At 33.8% G+C, this 20,931-nt stretch overlaps 1 protein-coding gene across 1 annotated transcript in view; it reads left to right on the top strand.

Annotated features, from left to right (window-relative positions):
* The window catches only part of LOC118740051 (ras-interacting protein RIP3-like), a 342,513-nt gene that overhangs the window by 25,789 nt on the left and 295,793 nt on the right, over nucleotides 1-20,931 (top strand). Inside the window, exon 2 of the mRNA XM_036471547.1 lies at nucleotides 17,104-18,524. The gene's annotated coding sequence lies outside the window, so the exon portion shown is untranslated. The remainder of the gene's footprint in view (nucleotides 1-17,103; nucleotides 18,525-20,931) is intronic.

Consider the following 20,931-nt stretch of genomic DNA (forward strand, 5'->3'; position numbering starts at 1 on the left):
TATATATATATATATATATATATATATATATATATATATATATATATGTATATATATCTCACGATATAATGATCGGATCTAAACCAGATTAGTATGGGACCACCTCTGAGGTATAAGAAGAATTATCAGTTGATGTGGTCCAAGGTTATGCGGTAACATACATAAAAAAAAAATATTCCGACGAACTGATAACTTCCTCCTTTTTTGGGAGTCGAAACAAAGCTAAATATAAAGAAAAAGATGAGGATACCGATAAAAGAAAAGATGAAGGTGGAGGAAGAAAGACTAAAATAAAGATAATCATAGAGAAAAGGATATATGTAGATAGAGACTCAATCTGCAAACATTTTTGGGATTTTAGGGATTTTCAGCATTCTCGGGACTTAGCGATATATTAATCGATATTTGTATCGGTTTTGTTATCGGTATTTTCATAGATTTTGTTATCGAAATATTTATCGATATCGTTATCAATTTTTTTGTCGATATTTTCGGAACTTATCGATATAAAAATCGATTTTTTTATAGATTTTTTTTAAATTTTTAACGATTTTGTTATTGATATTTTTTATCGAAATTGTTATTGATACCTTTACCGAATTCGTATATATAATTTTATATATACATATAATTTTATCAATTTTTTATCGATTTTGTTATCGATTAGTACTAGATTTTGCTATCAACTATTTATCGAGTTTGTTTTCGATATTTAGGTAGATATTTTTTATCGATTTAATAATCGATTTTTGTTATCGATTTTGTTATAGAATATTTAAGATGTTTTTATCGACTTTGTTATCGATATTGTTAACGATTTTCTAATCGATTTTGCTACCAATATATTATCGATTTTGCTATCGAAATTTTTCTCGAATTTGTCATCAATTTTGTTATCGATATATTTATAGGTTTTGTTATCGATATTTCGTTGGATGTTACTATCGTTTTTCTTAAATGTAATTAGAAGAAGGGGGGAGGTAGAGATCTAGATAGAAACAAAATAAGAAATATAACCTTAAGCAAAAGCAGATGTAACGGGTGATTTTTTTGAGGTTAGGATTTTCATGCATTAGTATTTGACAGATCACGTGGGATTTCAGACATGGTGTCAAAGAGAAAGATGCTCAGTATGCTTTGACATTTCATCATGAATAGACTTACTAACGAGCAACGCTTGCAAATCATTGAATTTTATTACCAAAATCAGTGTTCGGTTCGAAATGTGTTTCGCGCTTTAAATTTTGTTCAGCGATGAGGCTCATTTCTGGTTGAATGGCTTCGTAAATAAGCAAAATTGCCGCATTTGGAGTGAAGAGCAACCAGAAGCCGTTCAAGAACTGCCCATGCATCCCGAAAAATGCACTGTTTGGTGTGGTTTGTACGCTGGTGGAATCATTGGACCGTATTTTTTCAAAGATGCTGTTGGACGCAACGTTACGGTGAATGGCGATCGCTATCGTTCGATGCTAACAAACTTTTTGTTGCCAAAAATGGAAGAACTGAACTTGGTTGACATGTGGTTTCAACAAGATGGCGCTACATGCCACACAGCTCGCGATTCTATGGCCATTTTGAGGGAAAACTTCGGAGAACAATTCATCTCAAGAAATGGACCGGTAAGTTGGCCACCAAGATCATGCGATTTGACGCCTTTAGACTATTTTTTGTGGGGCTACGTCAAGTCTAAAGTCTACAGAAATAAGCCAGCAACTATTCCAGCTTTGGAAGACAACATTTCCGAAGAAATTCGGGCTATTCCGGCCGAAATGCTCGAAAAAGTTGCCCAAAATTGGACTTTCCGAATGGACCACCTAAGACGCAGCCGCGGTCAACATTTAAATGAAATTATCTTCAAAAAGTAAATGTCATGGACCAATCTAACGTTTCAAATAAAGAACCGATGAGATTTTGCAAATTTTATGCGTTTTTTTTTAAAAAAAAGGTATCAAGCTCTTAAAAAATCACCCGTTATATATGTATGTATGTACATATGTTTGTATATTAGTTATGAGACAAAATAGATATGTAACGTAAGTTTCACTTCTCCAGTGTGGTCTAGCCGCACTTACTTTTTTTGATACATAGAGGAACCTATATTTATAGCACTGCTCTGGAGAAAATGTAGGAGTCGCAAATATGCGGGGTTCTGTCTCTTAAACAAGTTAGCATAATTTCGAGTAACTTAGAATTTATTACAAAATCAATTCGCGCTTTTAAAAATATGAAATTTGCAATATTTCGAATATTTCCGGGCCAATTTTCGCAAACATTTAAGAAGAAAGTATAAAATAAAATAAAATGAACGAAAATATGTCAACTGAAAAGTAGCATAAAGTGAAAGGCAATAAATAATGCAGCAAGCAAAAAAGTAAGTATGTATGAGCAACTTTGTGATGATAAGTGGAGAAGTGCGCAAGTTAAAGGAGTAAGTACGCAGCGAGTGAGTGGAAGTGAGTGCTAGCGTAGCGCGCGCGTAAGTTCAGCAAGTAGCCAGCTGCAGCTGCGCTGAAGTGCTTATCGTGTCTGTGCCACTTTGTGGCGCGTAACTTTGCATAATTTCGTGGCAAGTTATGCTTTTTGACAGCGAAGTGAAGCGGAGCGAAGCTTTTTGTTTTTTGCTGCTTTGCATTCATTTTTTATTTTGCGCGAAATTTGTAAATGCAAAAGCAGGAATTACACACACACGTGCATGTCATGTGTGTGCAAAAAGCGTAAGCGCTACTTTATGTCATACGCTGTGGCATTTTCTTGTTTGCTTACTAACATACAAATATATGAGAATCCATTTGCATGCGTAGTATTTTTGCGCGAAGTAAAAAGCGTAGCAAAGTAAAAAGCATAATAAAACTCACTCGCTTACTGAGCTTGACAATTTTATGATGCACCCACACAGCCTTGTTATAAATTTTGCAGGTTTTTATATGCGTACACTAACAAAAATTATATTTATGCATATTTTCTCTTTTCATAATGGGCACGTGTACATTAGGATGCACGACCAACAAAAAGCTGGGGTTTATTTTTATTTTATTATTTTTTAAGACTTCTGAAGAAAAAATATAAAGATTTAAAAAATTTCATTATCTTGATTCAGTTGATACAATTTTTAAAATGTATGATACATTTTTAGAATTTTCCATTGTTAAAGTTTGATAAACAGTATCTGGAGTGATTTTATAGAAAACAAAATTTAATAAACTTATTTTATTTATAACAAGTTAAAAAAGTCTAAGGTCGGGTGGAGCCGAACATTAAATACCCCGCGCAAGTATCAAATATAGTTTTTCACCTTTCTGAGAACTGCCGTTACATGGTAAGAAGAGTAGTTTTATTCCTATTTCCAACAATTTCGATAGTATTTTCAGTTATACTAAATGAGATAAACTTATATAGTCAGATGTGGGCGTTATCACGTCCATTTTTCAAAATTTTATCACAGAGGTGGTTTTGCTAAAAAGTTATTGTAAACATCAATTTTGAATAAATTAGCTTCTGTGTTTACTGATTTATCGAGGATTTTGTATTTCTCTAAATTACCGTTATATGGGAAGTGGGCGTGGTTATGGTCCCATTTTCAATACCAGCCTATCTTGGATAAAGGCCAATCTACATACCAAATTTCTTTGAGATATCTCAGTTTTTGCTCGAGTTATCGTGTACTCGGACGGACGGACAGACGGACAGACGGACAGACGGACGGTCGGATGGACAGACAGACATGGCTTATTCGACTTCTGTTTTCATTCTGATCATCTACGTATACATTTGTCTATATCTATCTCGATTCGTTTTGGCTGTTACAAACAACCGCTATGCGAACAAAGTTATAATACCCTTGTGTACAAGTGCGCTCGGGTATAAAAAACTTGATTTTTGCAGGTATATTCAATATATATATATATATATATATAATAAATCTTTATATTTTTCCGAAATATATTGGCAGAGGTTTTAAAATTTTATAAATTTCATATTTCCGAGTACCGATTTTTTTTTGTCTGAGGAGTAGTGCACTCTCATGTTCATGCATAGATATGTATGTATGTTATCATATGTGTGACTGCCTGCTTGTATTACATATGCAAAGTAAAAGCGTAGCAAAATTTCTGTCTTCTCCCGCTGCTGCTGTTACTTTTGCTGCTACTGCCACTTCCTTCGCAGGCTTCAACACATCTCCAACCGGCAATTTTTTCATTACTCATACGCCAGGGTGAACGCGCGCGCGTGCGCTACATATTTTTAAATGTAAAAGTGTAGCGCTGTACAAAAGCAAAGCACACACATACACTTGAAAGTTCAGTGTCGTCATATCAGTCGCTGGCGGCTTTTAAAAGTTGTTGCCGCACACGCTCACACATGCACACGGATGCATGCTTATTTACATGTATCGTTAATACACACATCCGCCCGCACATTCATGCACAGTTTTTCCTTTACTCGCCTGCTACTCAGCTGCAATTTGTGCGGCCATTGTTGGTTTGCTACTTTTACTTGTCACTTGTTAATAATTTCACTGCTTTTGTTGTTGTTGTAGCTGTTGCTTCGCTGCTGCAATACTTTTTGTCTTTTAACGCGCGCCTCGTCTTATGTGTTGTTGTTGTTGCAGTTGTGATTCTTCTTCTTCTTTTTCTTTCATGTAGTGCCTGCCATTATTATCATGTTTTCACTCGCTGCATTACCTACTTCCCAGCTGTCGTTGTAGTTGTTGTTGTTACTTTTATTATTTTCGTACTTTACACTCATTTCTGTTGTGAATCAGACTTAAATGTAAGCTGTCGCCGCGGAATCCTTTTTTCGCAACCCATATGGCAAGAGGCATTACAATTTTTTCGGGAAAAATTTAAAAAGTGTTCCATACTCCTTTTGCTGCTTTCAAGTTTTCAACTGAAACTTTGTTTGAATGTGGTTTGTTGAAGCTCTTTACGATGATAATTAATTAATTAATAACTTTGTAAAGGAAATAGTTATGATAAAATGGTATAATTGTTTTAATTTTAAATACAGATAGCTATGAGGCCTTTAACAGTTTTAAAGGAAAACAACATTAAACATTCTAGTTCGCTTACAAGCATACATATATAAATATATACATACATATACATATACATTAGGGTGGTCCTTAAAAAATCAAATGAACGATTTTTTTCCGTGTCATCTCCTCAATCGGTAATGCCACAATCGCAGCTATTACATATAAATCTTCGTTCCGATTGGAGACGTTTGAGGCGTGTCGTATAGGGGCCAAAGTTCAGATTCTTCTACGGAGACTCAATAAATTAAAATTATTATTTTCTTTTTCATCTAACACCCAAAATCAATACTACTAAAATTGAAGGTATAACGTGTAAATTTTGGTCCCGATTGCGATCGGGTTGCCCCCCGTGCGACACGCCTTAACCGTAACCAATCGGGTCCAAAATTTATATGTGATATCTTCGACTATAGTAGCAGCGACGTAGGGGTTGAACCTTAGAAAATGTAGTGTAAAAATTTGTTTCCTTTTCCTATATTTAAGCATCACCCTAATATATAAATAATACTTTCAAACAAAATACATATTTATATGGTACTCACTTAAAAAAAGGAGAAATATTTCTAGTTTACTGTGCAGTTTTCTCCCTCATTCAACATTTTTCTTTCTGTAACAAGAATTAATTGGATAAGTTTTTAATTTGCATTTTTTACGAGCTTAATTTTTCGGTGATGGCACAAATTGTGGGTAGCATCCATAAACTATGCAATCTAACACAAATGCTCCGTTCACTTTCGTTGGGTCACCGCGGAGAGCACATCAAGTGTGTAGTTGTACTAAAACGAGAACAGTGAAGTGTAAAGTTGCGAACGTGGCTTAATGGTGTTAGAAGTAGAAAAAAATTTAAATAACTAAATAACTAAATGAAAAAATTAGAAAAGTAGAATAATTGGCAAGCAAACATGCCAAGAGGAGTTAATATATTAGCAGCTAGCAAACTTTTCATATTTTAACGCAGTTTTATAAGATAGTTAGTTTTTTAATTTAACTAAAAACTTACTAAAGTGAGTTTGTTAGTGGTTAAATGACAGTGGTATTTATAAGTTTTCACCCTCTCAGGACTGTGTATACAAAACGTTAGGCTATATTTCCTTATACCCGTATTAACAAAAAACAATGAAGACTTTAACTAATTTAAAAATCGATAATAAGTACCGAAAATATCACTTTATAAAGCTTCTTAACTCTATTTTATTTTTCGAAAAAAAAATCCGCTAGTTCATAAAGGCTCTATAAACATGTTTTAATGTCACATGGTTTTCTCATAAATTTTGGCGATTTTTTTCATAAAACGGCACTAAATAGCAAACAGCTGCAAAACATGCTTTCCCTGGTCTTGAACGTTAATTTATTGTCATAGATTTCTTGCATTTTTTCAATATGAATTTTAAACTAACTTACATTTGTATTTGTGTTTTTTTATTATGTTTAACAAAAAAAAATTTACATATATTTTCAATCGATAACTTTTTCAAAGTCCATATCACTTATCGAACCCGATTTTATTATCAGCACCAATTTATATTTAGTCCTTTTGCTTATTTTCATTTACCTTTGATCTCGATAATATTACTGAACGATATCTGCTATTAAATGTGATACTTACATTTATAAATTTTCAATTGCCAATTTATACATCATTGCTTTCTTTAAAATGTCTCTTACAATAGAAAGAATAGGCCCTGTGACCGCTATAACTACAACGTCAGTGCCATACGCCACTATTTTAACTTCTCCTCTATTGAGTTCTAGCAGTATGCTGTTTAGTGCTACAACCCACAACAGTGGGGAGAGTACACTGCCTAAATAGCTCTGCTTTCTCGCATGGAGCGTACCCAACCAACGACACGGCCGTCAACACAAACCCACATGTGTGACTGGATGATTGTATCAACTTCAATGTTGTTGAAGACGCCCTCTATATCCAGGGAGGGGGCTAAAGTGTAATGCTAGAAGTGAAGTGATTTTTATCTACTACTTCATTTAAAGCTAACTCCGTCGATTCACCTTTGATGAAAACGTATTTTGCTGATGATGGGCACTCAATTTTCCTTTCCAGTGCCTTAAGAACAAAAAAGTCAGGCTTAGAGGTCTAAATCTTTCGCTGTTTCGTTGCTCTTCCTATTAGGCTTGGGTATGAACACTGCTTTGACTTGTCTCCCGCTTTGGAGGGCATATTTCAAACTAATAAATGATCTATAGAGGGTTTCAAGTAGCGCTATGTGCTCCTTTACGTTCTGTAAAATGGCCGGTATTATACCATCTGGACGTGGAGATTTAAAAGGAGAAAAACTATTTATTGCATAAATGATGTTTTTTGGACTTATTATTGATTACGGTTCTCTATTTGGTATTCGTGTGGGTTCTATTACTTACAGCCTGGTAAGTGGGATTCAACTAGTGTCTCCAAATATTGAGCCATGGATCTTGTCCACCTATCCTTTATATTTTTAATAAATTATTAGTAGTTTTGCTGTTTTGAGAGGATCTTGATGAACCTAGCTGAATCGAGGATCAGTATCTATGCCAGTACTTGACCTTTGCTTTCCTCAGTTCCCTTTTATGTGATTTTAACGCTATTTTGTAGGGCTTCCAATTCTTGGGATTTAAAGCATTCGTTAAAAAGTTTTCTAATGCTATTTCCAAGAGTTCTAAGCTCCCTATTCTACCGGTATTAATTTTTCATGACACTCAGCGGGGTTAATCCCTCATAGGCTTTAGTCATCGAACCCTCTAAGTTGCTTATGCTTCGTTCTATCTCATCTATTGAGGTAATATTTTCTATCTGATTTCCCTTAGGTGCTTTTGGCGTTAATATTCTATTGCAGTTTTCGCAGTAGGTTTCTGTATTTAGAGCAGAGGTTCCCAAACTTTTTTTGCTCGTAGACCCCTTTCAAAAATTTACTGGTTTCGATGGAACCCCCGCTGATACATTTCTAAATATTCCGAAAGCTCTTAAAAAATTAAATGTGAAAATTAGATCTATGTATGTAAAATAGTTTATTTGTTTTAATGACATCATTTTTATTTTTATCGCTCCGAGTTTTAAAGTGAGGCGAAAAATATTTATCAAATTTTTAAAACGCAAAACTTAAAACATCAAAACGGCTAAGTTTTTTACACCAAACTTTAAATTCAGAAACTGAAAATAGAGAAAAGAACGAGTTAAAAAAAAAAATCGATGACAAATAAGCAAGCAAGCAAGAAGCACAAAAAGTGTTCCACCGTCTCATCTTCTTCAAGGCAAGAAGGGCAAATGGACTTGTCATTTACGCCTATCACAGTCAGATGTTTGTGGCACGTGAAGTGACCAGTCAGCAGTCCAGTAAGTTGTCTGAAGTGCCGTCCGCTCAGTGAGAGCAAAAAATTAGACAGACCTCCTGAGATTGAAGGCAACATGAGTTTTGCCCACCTGCATCCCCTCGATGCCTCTCAGTTATTTCTGAGTGAAGTATTCACACAGTTTCTGAAGGGGCGTGTGCTAAAACTGGTTGCGGACCGAGGAATGCCCGGTCTGAGCCTATTCTGGTGAACAGATGTCTCATAACCAGATACTCTAGAGTGACCTGACACCCAGTAAGTACTGCTTGGTTGTCACTGCAGTCACGTTAACTCCTTCCCCTCCACCTATGTTCCACCACGTAGTCCATGACTTTGAGTATTGCAATTACCTCAGCCTAGAATACCAAAGCATATTCCTCTACAGAAAAGTGAAGGTCATTTCCATTAACCTCGAAAAAGACCCCAGATTATGACCCAGAGTCAGTTTTGGAGTAATCAGTGAAGATTCGACAATGTGTGAGTCCGGTCTCAACTATGGAATCAAACCAGCATTTAGCCTCAGGGAACTCAACATTATAGAATCTCTTCTACAAAGGTAAATGGTGGCGTATTATCCTGTAGCATTGAAAAGACACAAGTGCTTAAATCTCTGCCGCCAGCAGTTTTCGCCGCGCATCACTCATTGTCTTACCAGCATCCGGTTCTTTTTAGTCCGCAGGTGGTCTGTAAACCTCAAAGTGATGGTAAGTCAAGAGTACTATACACCACTGAAAAAAATTAAAGTTAAATAAAGAGGGTATCAAGCAACCATTTTGGTTCTTTACATTGAAACCAGATAAATTTTCGTGGACCCCCATTTACAACTTATGGACCCCCAAATTTTTTTCACGGCACCTGGATCCCGTCGAGTCGTCCATGGACCTCGGGGGTTCCACTTGAACCACTTTGGGAATCACTGATTTAGAGAAAGCGTACAATATTCCGCGCTAATCAAAGAGTATCCAGCAGTGATCGGATATTGACGGGCTGTCGGAAACTCCAATCCTCAACGGTGACGCCATTGTACTCTGATATCAGCGTCAGTTTCAATACCTCCTCGCATTCAGGAAACTGGTTTGAAATCCGGAAGATAAAGGTTGGTTGGTCACCCGTATTGCAAACACTCAAACTAGTGTTTAGTAAATAGTGTAGAATTGAATCACCTTGCTCGTTTTCTATTGTGCTGCCCTATACTGGATATCTGCCATTTGCATCACATCCGATAATGAGAGCCATTGGTCTGGCGTTCCGGTCTACCAAAGCTTTGATTTCCGGTGGGAGACTGTCTCGCTTATGGGACATATATGACGACACTAACAAGACATCCTGTTGTACTGCCGGTTCGAACTTAACTACTGTTGTGTCTGCTGTGCTGAAATTAGAGAAAAGGAATGCATTTATACCCTTCTTGATAAGAATACACGCCAAACCAACCTCGCCGGGTTTGCCCACCTCGCTCTTAAAGAAGTGATTATTGTTGTTGATATTTAGGCCCCTGACCGTTTTTCATGGCAGAAATACACTCGAAGTTTTGGCATTGCCTCCCGAGAGCGACCGGCATTTTCTTATATTTTTTTATACTTGTCGGAAGCTGGGATTGAACCCAGCTTCATAGGAATGGTTCGCGTACTGCTAATAACTACACCACAATGGCTGCCAGCGTATTTGCATATATATAAATTGGTCAATATTTTTTTTATTTTCTATGTTTTCGTTTTCACGGGCACCTATGACTATGCAATTAATATTTTTACGTTTTATAAATGTACATTATAGATCCCATTAATATCTACACAACTATATATAAATATCCTAACATTTATTTCATATGCTTATATTTAGTTTTTTACGTCCTTTTATTTAACTTGTCCCTAATTTTATTCATATCCTGCCTACCACCTGACAAAATGCGTGCTTTTTGTCTACTCACTGCTATGCCAAGCGAAGTATGCTATTTCTGAAGTTACCCATATCTATCATACTACCACTCTTATCGCCATTCTAATATAATTTTCATCCATACTCCATCCTCCCATACTTTTAGCTATTTCATTTTTATAAGTCAACTGCTTTTTGTTCTCTTTTCTCTATTTATGTATACGCTTCTCATATATTCACCCATTTTACTCAGCTTACGTATTTTGCTACATATGTACTTGTAATTCTTTCCAGCTTCACTACCATCGCTAGTTGTGCTGCCGGTTTGTTGCCTCATCTGTTTTTTGCCCTTTCCTGACATTTTATCAAACAGCTCCTTTGCTGTTTATGCCACCTCTTTTTGCTACTTTCCGCTATTTCATTGCTTGTTATTCATTTTTCATTGCTCTGCTACATATTTACGATTTTGTTTATGTTTTAACACATGTATACACTTATCTATATATACTTACTTATATGTAAAAGAAAAAATGTTGGCTAAGATCTGTTGGCAGTCAGCTGTTGGTCATTTACACGCTGTGCTAAACACATATGTACAAATACGCATATAAGTTAGTGTTGAACAAAGCGAATGGGTATATAAATAAATACGAACATAAAGAACTATGTGCGACTATATATAGAAATATGTAGATGTACATATGTGCACAATTTGCTGCATATTTATGAATAAAATTAAGCACACTCCACTTCATAGCTTCATATATTTCAGTATACGCATTTTACTTTTAAATGTGTTCTTACAAAGTCCATACATAAACGTAATGTATACATATTTTAAATAGATATGCCCCAACAAGTAAATAATATAGCGCCTGTCTGGGTTACGAAAAGTACGCAGTAATTTTCTGCTTCCTTTGAAATATAGGTGAAAACCTACATTTATTTCACATTCAGTCATAGAAAGACTGCTGAATTGCTTGAAAATGCGTAAACAAGTTAAGAAGCAAACGGGCGTACATACGAGAATAATAGTGAAAATGGCTGGAGGGAGGAATTGGTTTGGTTTGCTGGAAAAAGCAGAATTGTGTGTAAAAATTCCTAAACAAACTTAGCAGACAGTTAGTTTTTTTTTGGTTTATGATTTTAAAAATATAAATGCGTGTGGCAGGAAATATATCAGAGTTTGCATTAGTATGTATATATGTGTACTTAAAACAAGTAAGGAAGTCTAAGTTCGGGTGTAGCCGAACATTAAATACCCGGCGCAAGTATTAAATATATATTTTTTCATCTTTCCGAAAGTTACCGCTAGGTGGTAAGCCGGGATGTATCAATTTTGAGTAAATTAGCGTCCTCAAATTTCGAAATTATGCAGTTTCAAGCATTTCTGAAATTTACCGTTATATGAAAAGCGGCCGTAATTTTAGTCAGATTTCATTCATTTTTTTGCTTTTATGTGGCAAGCACAATAACCACACCGAGTTTGGTACTAATTGGTAGAACGGTTACCGATATACATATATGTGATCATAAGTGGGCGGTGTCCCGCCCTTTTCCAAAATTTTACCATAAACGTATTTCTTGGTAGAGAATTGTTGCAAGCATCAATTTTGAATAAATTAGCTTTAAAATATACTAATTTATCGAAGATTTTGTATTTCTCTAAATTATCGTTATATGGGATGTGGGCGTGGTTATTGTCCGATTTTAAAAATTTTCGGCCATTTGGTACGTTGTTCGAAGGCCAACAACTGTGCCAAGTGTGGAAGAAATTGGTGCAGCGGTTACCAAGATATACACATGTAACCATAAGTGGGCGTGGCTAGGCCCATTTTCCGAAAATGTATAACATTCTTATTTTTCGTGTAAAACTTATTGTAAATATCAATTTTGAGTGAATAATCTCCAGTAGTTACTAAAATATCGCAGTTTTCGTATTTCTGAAAATTACCGTTATATGGGAAGTGGGCGTGGTTACAGTCCGATTTCGCCCACAAGTGCGCTCGGGTATAAAAAATACCAAGAACTTTGCATCGAAATCTTCGATTTTTCAATTCGATTTCTTGAAAAAATTTTGAGTACGCACTTTTATAGCCCAATAAATTTTTGCAGGAAATACCAAAAAATTTTAATCGAAATTGGTATTTTTAAAATTTGATTTCTTAGAAACATTTTGAGTTTGCAGTGTAAATTTTGGCAAAAAATACCAAGAATTTTTCTTACAAACTTAAAATTTTTTAACTCGATTTCTAAGAAAAATTTTGAGTATGCAGGTTTGTGCTGCAGCCTATTAAATTTAGCAAGAAATACCAAGAAATTTTCATCGAAATTTTCTATTTTTCAATACGATTTCTTAGAAACAATTTGAGTACGCAGTTTTATGCAATTTAATTTTAGCAAAAAATACCACTAAGATATTTTCAATTTTTTAATTCGATTTCTTAGAAAAATTTTCAGTATACACTTTTGTAGCCCATTAAAGTTTAGCAAGAAAAATCAAAAAATTTTCATTGAAATTTTAAATTTTTTATTCGATTCCTGAGAAAAATCTTTTGTAAGACATTAAATTTTAGCAGGACATAGAAAGAGAAAAATTCAGAATACGCAGTTTTGGTGGTAATAAAGAGTGCAAATTTCAAGTCGCAAAATTTACCGTTGATTTTTGAAAATTCTTTGTTGATGGTGTTGCGTACCTCCTTTAATATAAGATTTTGTTCATGCGTTATATGGCAGAAAAAGAACGTGAGCAGCAGCATGTGCAAACATTTCCTTTAAGAAATTTTTGAAATTTTTAAATTCGCACTGCTCAAGTGTCATATAGCAGAACTTATTAAAGTAATAATTTATTGGCATCTAAAAGCATGCTCAGCCTAGTCCAACGCATCCACTAGACAACTCTTCTGGAGTTTTTTGTGGCCTCTGTATGACTTACAATTTGGCAGAGGCGGTAAATGATGATAGATACACAAATATCTACATCTCGCACTATATAATCGCACCAGTTCAATGTCAGTACTCGTTTATAATGTCACTCATACGCCATGTACGCCACTGCAAATAAAATACACATCCCCATAGCTGCTGTATGCCTCCATCAATGTGAGTGGTTGCACATAAGAATAACCAGCACAGCGCTCCTCTTCTTCTTATTCTTGCTCACATATCAGGGATGAAAAAGTAGGTAAAATTGTACCTTTTTCCCACGTTTGATGACTTAAAGGTACATTACGTACATTCACTATATTTGAGGTACAATCATCTTTTAATGAGATGCATTCAATATATGTATATTAGCATGGTAAAGAAAAAGAAAAAAAAACAAATAAACATGTATCTCATCAAATATAGTCAGTTGGCCTTATTCATACATGCGTGATAAATAATATAGTGTATTAAGACACATTCATTTCTCGATAATAGGTAATGCAAAATTGAATGCCCCACTTTTCTTAGGACATCGCCCTGGGGAAAAAAATGCAAAGGGTTGTTCTACTGATTATTTTTTCATTTACTATACATTACATTTTCCCACTGGGGTTTGTTAAAAGGTTTATAAATTGAAAAATGTATGAAAACGTCAATTTATAAAGCTCTTTAAACCTACTTTATTTTTTATGAATAAGGCTATATAGATATAGGCTCAGTTAAAAAAAAAACTTAATCATGTTTAAAGTACATCCATCTTTTGTATTCATGTTTTAAATAAAATTAATAAAAAAAATTACAAATGAATGATGTAACTTTTTTAGGTACAATCATTCTCATTTGGATACATTTATTTTATGATATTAGGTACAACCTGAAATTTCCATTTTTCATCCTTGCTACATATGAACAATTGTCTGCTCCATTTCAAGCTTTATTGACCAAAAGAATTGTGGCAAACTAGGGTGAATACAAATAATAACAACTATAGCAACAACAACGCCCACAATAGCAAGACGAATGATAGATGGCAATCAACAAAAGGGTCACGAAAATCAGCAGCGGGCAACTACATATGAGCAAAAACTTGTTGTAGAGAATACAAAAAACACTAAATTTAGTAGCGCAAAAAACAAATAGCAAATAGAAAACATTAAAAGCAAACTGTGTAGGCAAAATGCGCAAATTTATGAGATATACAACGCAAATGTACCAAAACGATATGTAAGTGCCCTTGAAATGTGCCACATGTTTTTTGAAAATGAGTGATATTATTCATGTATCTATCTATCTATAGTAAGAAAGCTTTAGCATGCGAGAGTGTGACGATGGGCTTACCTTAAAGAAAAATTTGTATGTTGGATAGATTCCTGAAGATAAAGTGTGATTGCGATAAGGATATACAATTGTGTGATGTCGATATCGAAATCGATTTTATTGTTATTTTAAAGATTCTATGTTGCTGAATCCAAAATAAATATCAGTCGTCGACAACGATATTGCTATTGCTGTTTGGGCCTTAGTCTAAATGATAAAAAATATGGAATTTTGATATTGATTCGTATATGGTTTTGTATATCTCTCAATATTACGGGATGGATTTATTTAAAAGCTATGAAAATACATAATTGCTCGGAGTCGAATAGTTATGTGACTTAACCTACTAAATATATAACTGTGTTTCGTTGAGGTGAAGTCGAACATACAACAATATACAGAACATACGTAGTGAAAGAAAGAAAATAGCTTGTCGAGCCCCAAATTAGATACAACAGATGTGGCACTAAATACACTAGGTTAACAAATATTTTTTTTTATGCAGATATGAAATTTATGAAAAAATGTATTTCATATACATACATACATAGGTACACATTTAAGAACAATAAAAAAAATTAAATATTATATAATTTTCGGGCTATCGAAAAATCTCCAGTACACCCAGACACCGAGACAGAGCGCGGTCAACTGACCCTTCCTCATCCTCATCACGACAGCTTCTGCTGGGATTATTTGTTGGTATTCGCCATCGTTGAAGCATTCGTTCTATAGCGCAATGTCTTGAGATAACACCCTTAAGGACTCTTACTGCAGTAGGTTCCTCTTAGCGGCAATAATAATTTTATGGTCTTTCAGTCTTCCTGTCTATGCCACAAATCATTCGTCGCGACCACGGTGTATTTATCAATTTTCCTACCATAATCGGTAGACGGTGGTAGCATGGAGATATCCGCTTCCAGTGTTGATAGCTCAATGACGCCAGCGTGGTGCGACATTTCCATACAATTTCTAATTTCACTATTTTAGATCCTATTGCCTTCAGTGCTACTTGACTATCGATAAAGATAGTGGCTTTATCCTCTGGTAGCCTACTACTAAGTAAAAGACTAGCCGACCTTTCTGTAGGGTGGATCTCTGCTTGGAAGACATTGTAATCGTTCGGCAGACGATATGACCGGTTGGTATCTAGGTCATTGGAGTAGAATTATATTGACTTGGCGCACAATAAAGAAAATGTCCAAATCAAATTCTGTATAATCGCACGATTAACTCAGCTTATGCAATTGGTTTATATTTTATTGGGCATAATAAGCACCTAGATTGCTGCATCAGTCAATTTATTGTGAAATCACACGGGCATAAAATAAGGCGCATTGTGGAGATCGTGTAATCCAGCCATTAGATACTTTCAGATATTTAAATATTCAGTCAAAAATGATATTCACACTGGATCTGAATCGAAAATTAGTTTTTCGTAAAACTTTTTGGTAATTGAATTTAAACTAAACAAATTATAATAAAATTATAGTTTAAAAAACTGAAAACTCGCCTTTTTTAAATTTGAACTAAAAAGTAAAAAAGTAATATATAGAAATACAGATATCGTTTAAGAGGAATAGAAAGTTCCCTAACTTGATTTAATAAAACTTTTAAAATCGACCAAAAATAGAACTAAAGTAATTGACATTAAAATTAATTTTACCGTGGGGTATTTCTTAGATTTTATAGTCTTACTATTAATAATATTTGTTCAAAATTCTTCTTTTTCGGAAAAATTTATTTTAATGTCAATTACTTTAATCCCATTTTAGTTTGGCTTTAAAAGTTTACTTAAATCAATTTAAGGAGCTTCAAATACGAAATCTGTACTTCTATGAATTATTTTTTACATTTTAGTTCACATTTAAAAAATGCGAGTTTTTAAATTTTATTCCAAAATTTCTGAATTGTCTGAAAATTAAAAATTAATTAATTTAATTTTCTCATTCAAGAAGATAGTAGCTATGGAGCTACTTGGAGAACCATTGTACATTTTCTTTTTGCAAAAATGGCTGTGATTTCTTTAAATGACATTTATTTTCGTGAAAATATTAAGTTATCGTATACACCAGTTCGAAAAAAGCGCTTTCGAGAGGAACGCAAGATAAGGTATATACCGCCTTTCGGGGCCATTCCACCACGCCTACTTCTAACTGTTATAACTTCTGAAGTATGTATATTCAGTTTCAGAATGGCGATTTTTTATTGATTTTGTATTTCTTATTACTTACTTCTTCCTTTATTTAATTTATTTTTATTTTAACCAAACTAATAAAAGTATTATCTTATCTGAACAGCGTTTACCCCTTCATTTATTTCATTTTATTTAATTTCTTTTTTTTTACCAAACTAAAAAAAATATTTCCTTATTTAATCTGCGGGCATTACATGCTCAGGAGTAAGGGATATCTCTTCCCGTTGGTTTTAAAAATTTTACTTTTCAGAAAATAGTAAATATGGTTTTGCAATTTTGTTTAAGTGTTTCTTCATTTTGAGCAAACAAAAACAATTAATTTCCACCATTTTAATGATTACGTTTATAATAATTCATTCAATACTTACCACAAATATACTTATTTAAATGCTAAAAATTAATGTAATAAAACTATTATTTTTTCCAGGTAAATGCATATGCTAACTCATATCCGCGTACCGCAGCCTCTATATCAACTGATCGCCTAACGAAGCATGTAAATTAGAGTAAAATATCTATGTCGTTAACACGAAAATTGCAGCATTAATAATCAGCAAATTAAATACCATATACGATTTTGCCAATATATAAAATCAACTGAGTTGCGTAAAGCACTTTAAAGCCAATAAACAAATATTAAATGCAAATAAATTAGAACGCCAAAAAAAAGTTAGTACCAACAAACATACCACAATCAATGCGCAAAAAAAAAGTAAATGCATGTAATTGCGCGACGAAGCAAATGAGCTGCACAATTTCGCAATGCGTTTATAAATATTTAATATATTATTTTTTGTAATTGCAACAGCAATACCAACAACAAACACACACAAAAAATATGCGCGCGCAAATTAACATGCTTAAAATACATAAATTCATATTAATATAGATGTAATTTGCGCAAAAAATGTGCAAAGGGGAGCAAACACAACAACAAAAAAAAAATAATGACAAAAGAGCTGAAAGAAATAATTAAAAGTGTTTGCCATTTATTGCACTACGGCGCCATCGTCAAATGAAAGGCAAATAAAAAAATATATAATAATAATTTATAAATAAGTAAGCAAGCAAGCAGACAGGCGCATACAATTGCAACGGAAATGTACACACATAAAAAGCCTGCTTAATAATAACATTTATAATAAAAAGTGCAAACACATTTACCGCAAAACGCGCAGCTCTAAAATAATACTACAAAAGTGTGGCGGCGCCGTTGTCGCGTTACCCATACGCCACCGTATACGCAGGCGAATAAAAAGCCACTTGAGCATTGCCATCGAGTTGGTGTTGCTGTTGCTGTTGTAGAAGTGTTTGTTTGCGCGTCAGTATATGGCTGAGTGTGTATGCCCATGTGCGTTCGCTCTGTTAATGTAAAGTCATAAATTATGTATTTAATTAATTAATAGCGCAAAACAATAGCAGCATATTAACACATGTGCGAGTGCGAGTGCGAGTGTGAGAGGCGTAGACAAACAAATTTACAAGTAGACGAAATATAAAAAGCACGCTGCTTTGAGTGCCCCTTCTAATGTCGCTGCAAATTGCAAAGAAAGTTGGCGCATTGTCTTGAAGCCCTTTTTATGCTTAATTAAGCGGATTTATTTTGTTAATTACAGCATAGTAAATACATAGTTGTGTGTAATCATTAATAATACTTCAAAATCAGGAATTATCGTAGTGCCTACTGTATGAATTTCAACTAAATAAAACAAAAAAAAGTATTAGGTGAGAAAATTATAGGAAATAAATAAAAGTTAAATCTTACAAAGCCGTACATATCTTTCTGCGTTAGTGGACACCAATGGGATATTGATCGTTGAGATTTCAGGATATTGGTTTTATAGAAAGGTAAGATATAGCAAATAATTTACTGCTTCTAATACTCTATAGTATGAATCAAGCCTAATTCACTGGCAATTTGTTTGCATTAAGTAGTGCTGTTTTAAATTTTTGATGTTACACACATCTGCAGTGTATTTTTGGTCGTACTTTTGTCTGCGCGACAAAACTTTTAGAGTCAACTTACTTAAAACGCGAATTGAGGACTCAGATTTAAAACTCGTGGTAATCCGATTTGGTTCATATTAAGAATGTTTATTAATTACATAAAAAGGAATAAATTGTGCCGGTAGGTGGCGCAGAGGTCAAGATATTTGATATAACAGTATTTATGGTACGATTTCGTTCATATTTAGAAATCTTGTTTTAAAAATATTTTTGTTTTTTTTTACCATAAAGAATAATATTTATATTTAGATTTGTATATTTCGGTAAAACTTAATTATTTTGATTTTTATTTTTCTGGATTAAAAATAATCGTTCTTTTGAATTTTTATTTTTTTAGATTTTTATGATTAAAATTAAGTCTAAAATTATCGGTTCTAATATGATCGAAAAAGTTAAAATCCTAAAATTACGGTTAAGAAATTTGGAGATGGAAGTCCCATTTAAACGGTAAATTTATGACTTTTATTATAGCGATCATAACTTTTACAGTGTATATAACTATATCAATGCTGAAGGAGCCGAAATGTATCTCGAAGAAAATCGCCATTCGTTCCAGAGGAAGTTGTTTTCCGTTTTTTAAGCTTAAGGCTATGTCGAATACAGGTATATTCAGGCGATTTAGGCGGCCAAAACTATTTTCTGATCTATATCTGAGCTAAAGAGGATAGTAAACAAAAATCCGCAGTTTATTTCTAAACTTTGTGCAAATCTCAGGGTAATTCAATAAACTTGCTAATTTCTCATCCGATTTCGTAAAAAATTTTTCAGTACGCAGTTTTGTAGCCCGTTAAATTGTAGTATAAATTTAGTATATATTAAATTGCAACATTTAACTGGCTGAAAAATCGCGTTGATTTTTGGCAATTATTTTTGCTAAAAAAAAAGTAAGTGCGCCTGGGCCACACTGGAGAAGTGAAACTTACGTTAGATATCTATTTTGTCTCACAACCAATATACGTACATACATAAATACATCTACTTTCGCTTAAGGTTATATTTTTTGTCTTTTTTCTATCTAGATCCCTATCTCTACCCCTGTTCGTTCTAAATAGATGACAGTATCGATAACAAAATCGTTAAAAATATCGATAAAGATATCTATAACAAAATCCATAAAAATATCGATTATTATATCGAAAAGTTCCGAAGATATCGATAGCAAAATCGGTAACAATATCGATAAAAATTTCGATAACAAAACCAATAAAAATCTAACCGAAAATCTCTGAAACCCCAAAACAGTTCACATATTGAATCTTTGGGTCTCCATCCATATCCTTTTCTCTATAATTACCTTTATTTTAATCTTTCTTCCTCTATCTTCATATTAACTTTTATCGGTATCCTAATTATCATCTTTTTTTTTTTATTTATCTTCGTGTTTACTTTTATGTTTAAAATTTTCTTCATCTACATATTCCCCTTCACCTTTGCCCCTATAAAAGTTAAATGTTTAAATTTACTTTGAACTCCATTTTTGCTTTTATCTTTACGCACCTTTGTTTTTTTTTTTTTTTACTTTTGCCTTTATCATTTTCTTTATCTGTGTACGTACTCACCTTTACTTTCCTTTTTGTGTTGGTCTTTTTCTAAGTGTTATTCTTTAACCTTTTGGTAGCAAGAGGTTGTTAAATTAATACCATATGCATACACTCAAGAAGCACTTGTTTCAATTCCAACCATTTCCGTTGCACCATTTCCGTTGCATCATTTCGTTGCACCACTTCCGTTGCACCGTTTCCGCGTATAATTTCCGTTGAATTTGGCAAGTTACTCCCAACCAACCAAATTTGTAAGCAGTGTTATCTTCTACAAAGTTCACATGCCTTTTACTCCTGAGTCGGCGTGAGTCTGCGACTAATTTTTACTACATAGTTTACTAAGTATGTGCACTTTCTGCTCTAAAGTAAAGTAGTTCAGTAGTAGGGCAGACACTGAAATATTTCAAAACTTTTCGTAAGGACTACAATCTTGATAAAAATTCTTAATTAAACAAGTACCATTTATACTCTTAGAAAGTAATTACAAAAAATCAACATTTAAATAAATTTTGTTAAGAGGCAGAGATACTTACTAGATCCATTACCATCCACCACGAAAATAATATTTAATTCTTAACTTGCAAACAAAATTATGACAGTGTAAACGTTGTTTCAGACGATTGTTGTGAACAGGTGCGTATACTATAAGTAGCGATACAATTTTGACGTTATGCATGAACGGGAGAAATAGCATGTGGTTGCCAGAC

This window comes from Rhagoletis pomonella, unplaced genomic scaffold (assembly GCF_013731165.1).
Source record: "Rhagoletis pomonella isolate Grant_MI unplaced genomic scaffold, Rhpom_1.0 Rhpom_scaffold_00005, whole genome shotgun sequence".
In the NCBI taxonomy this organism is placed as follows: Eukaryota; Metazoa; Arthropoda; class Insecta; order Diptera; family Tephritidae; genus Rhagoletis; species Rhagoletis pomonella.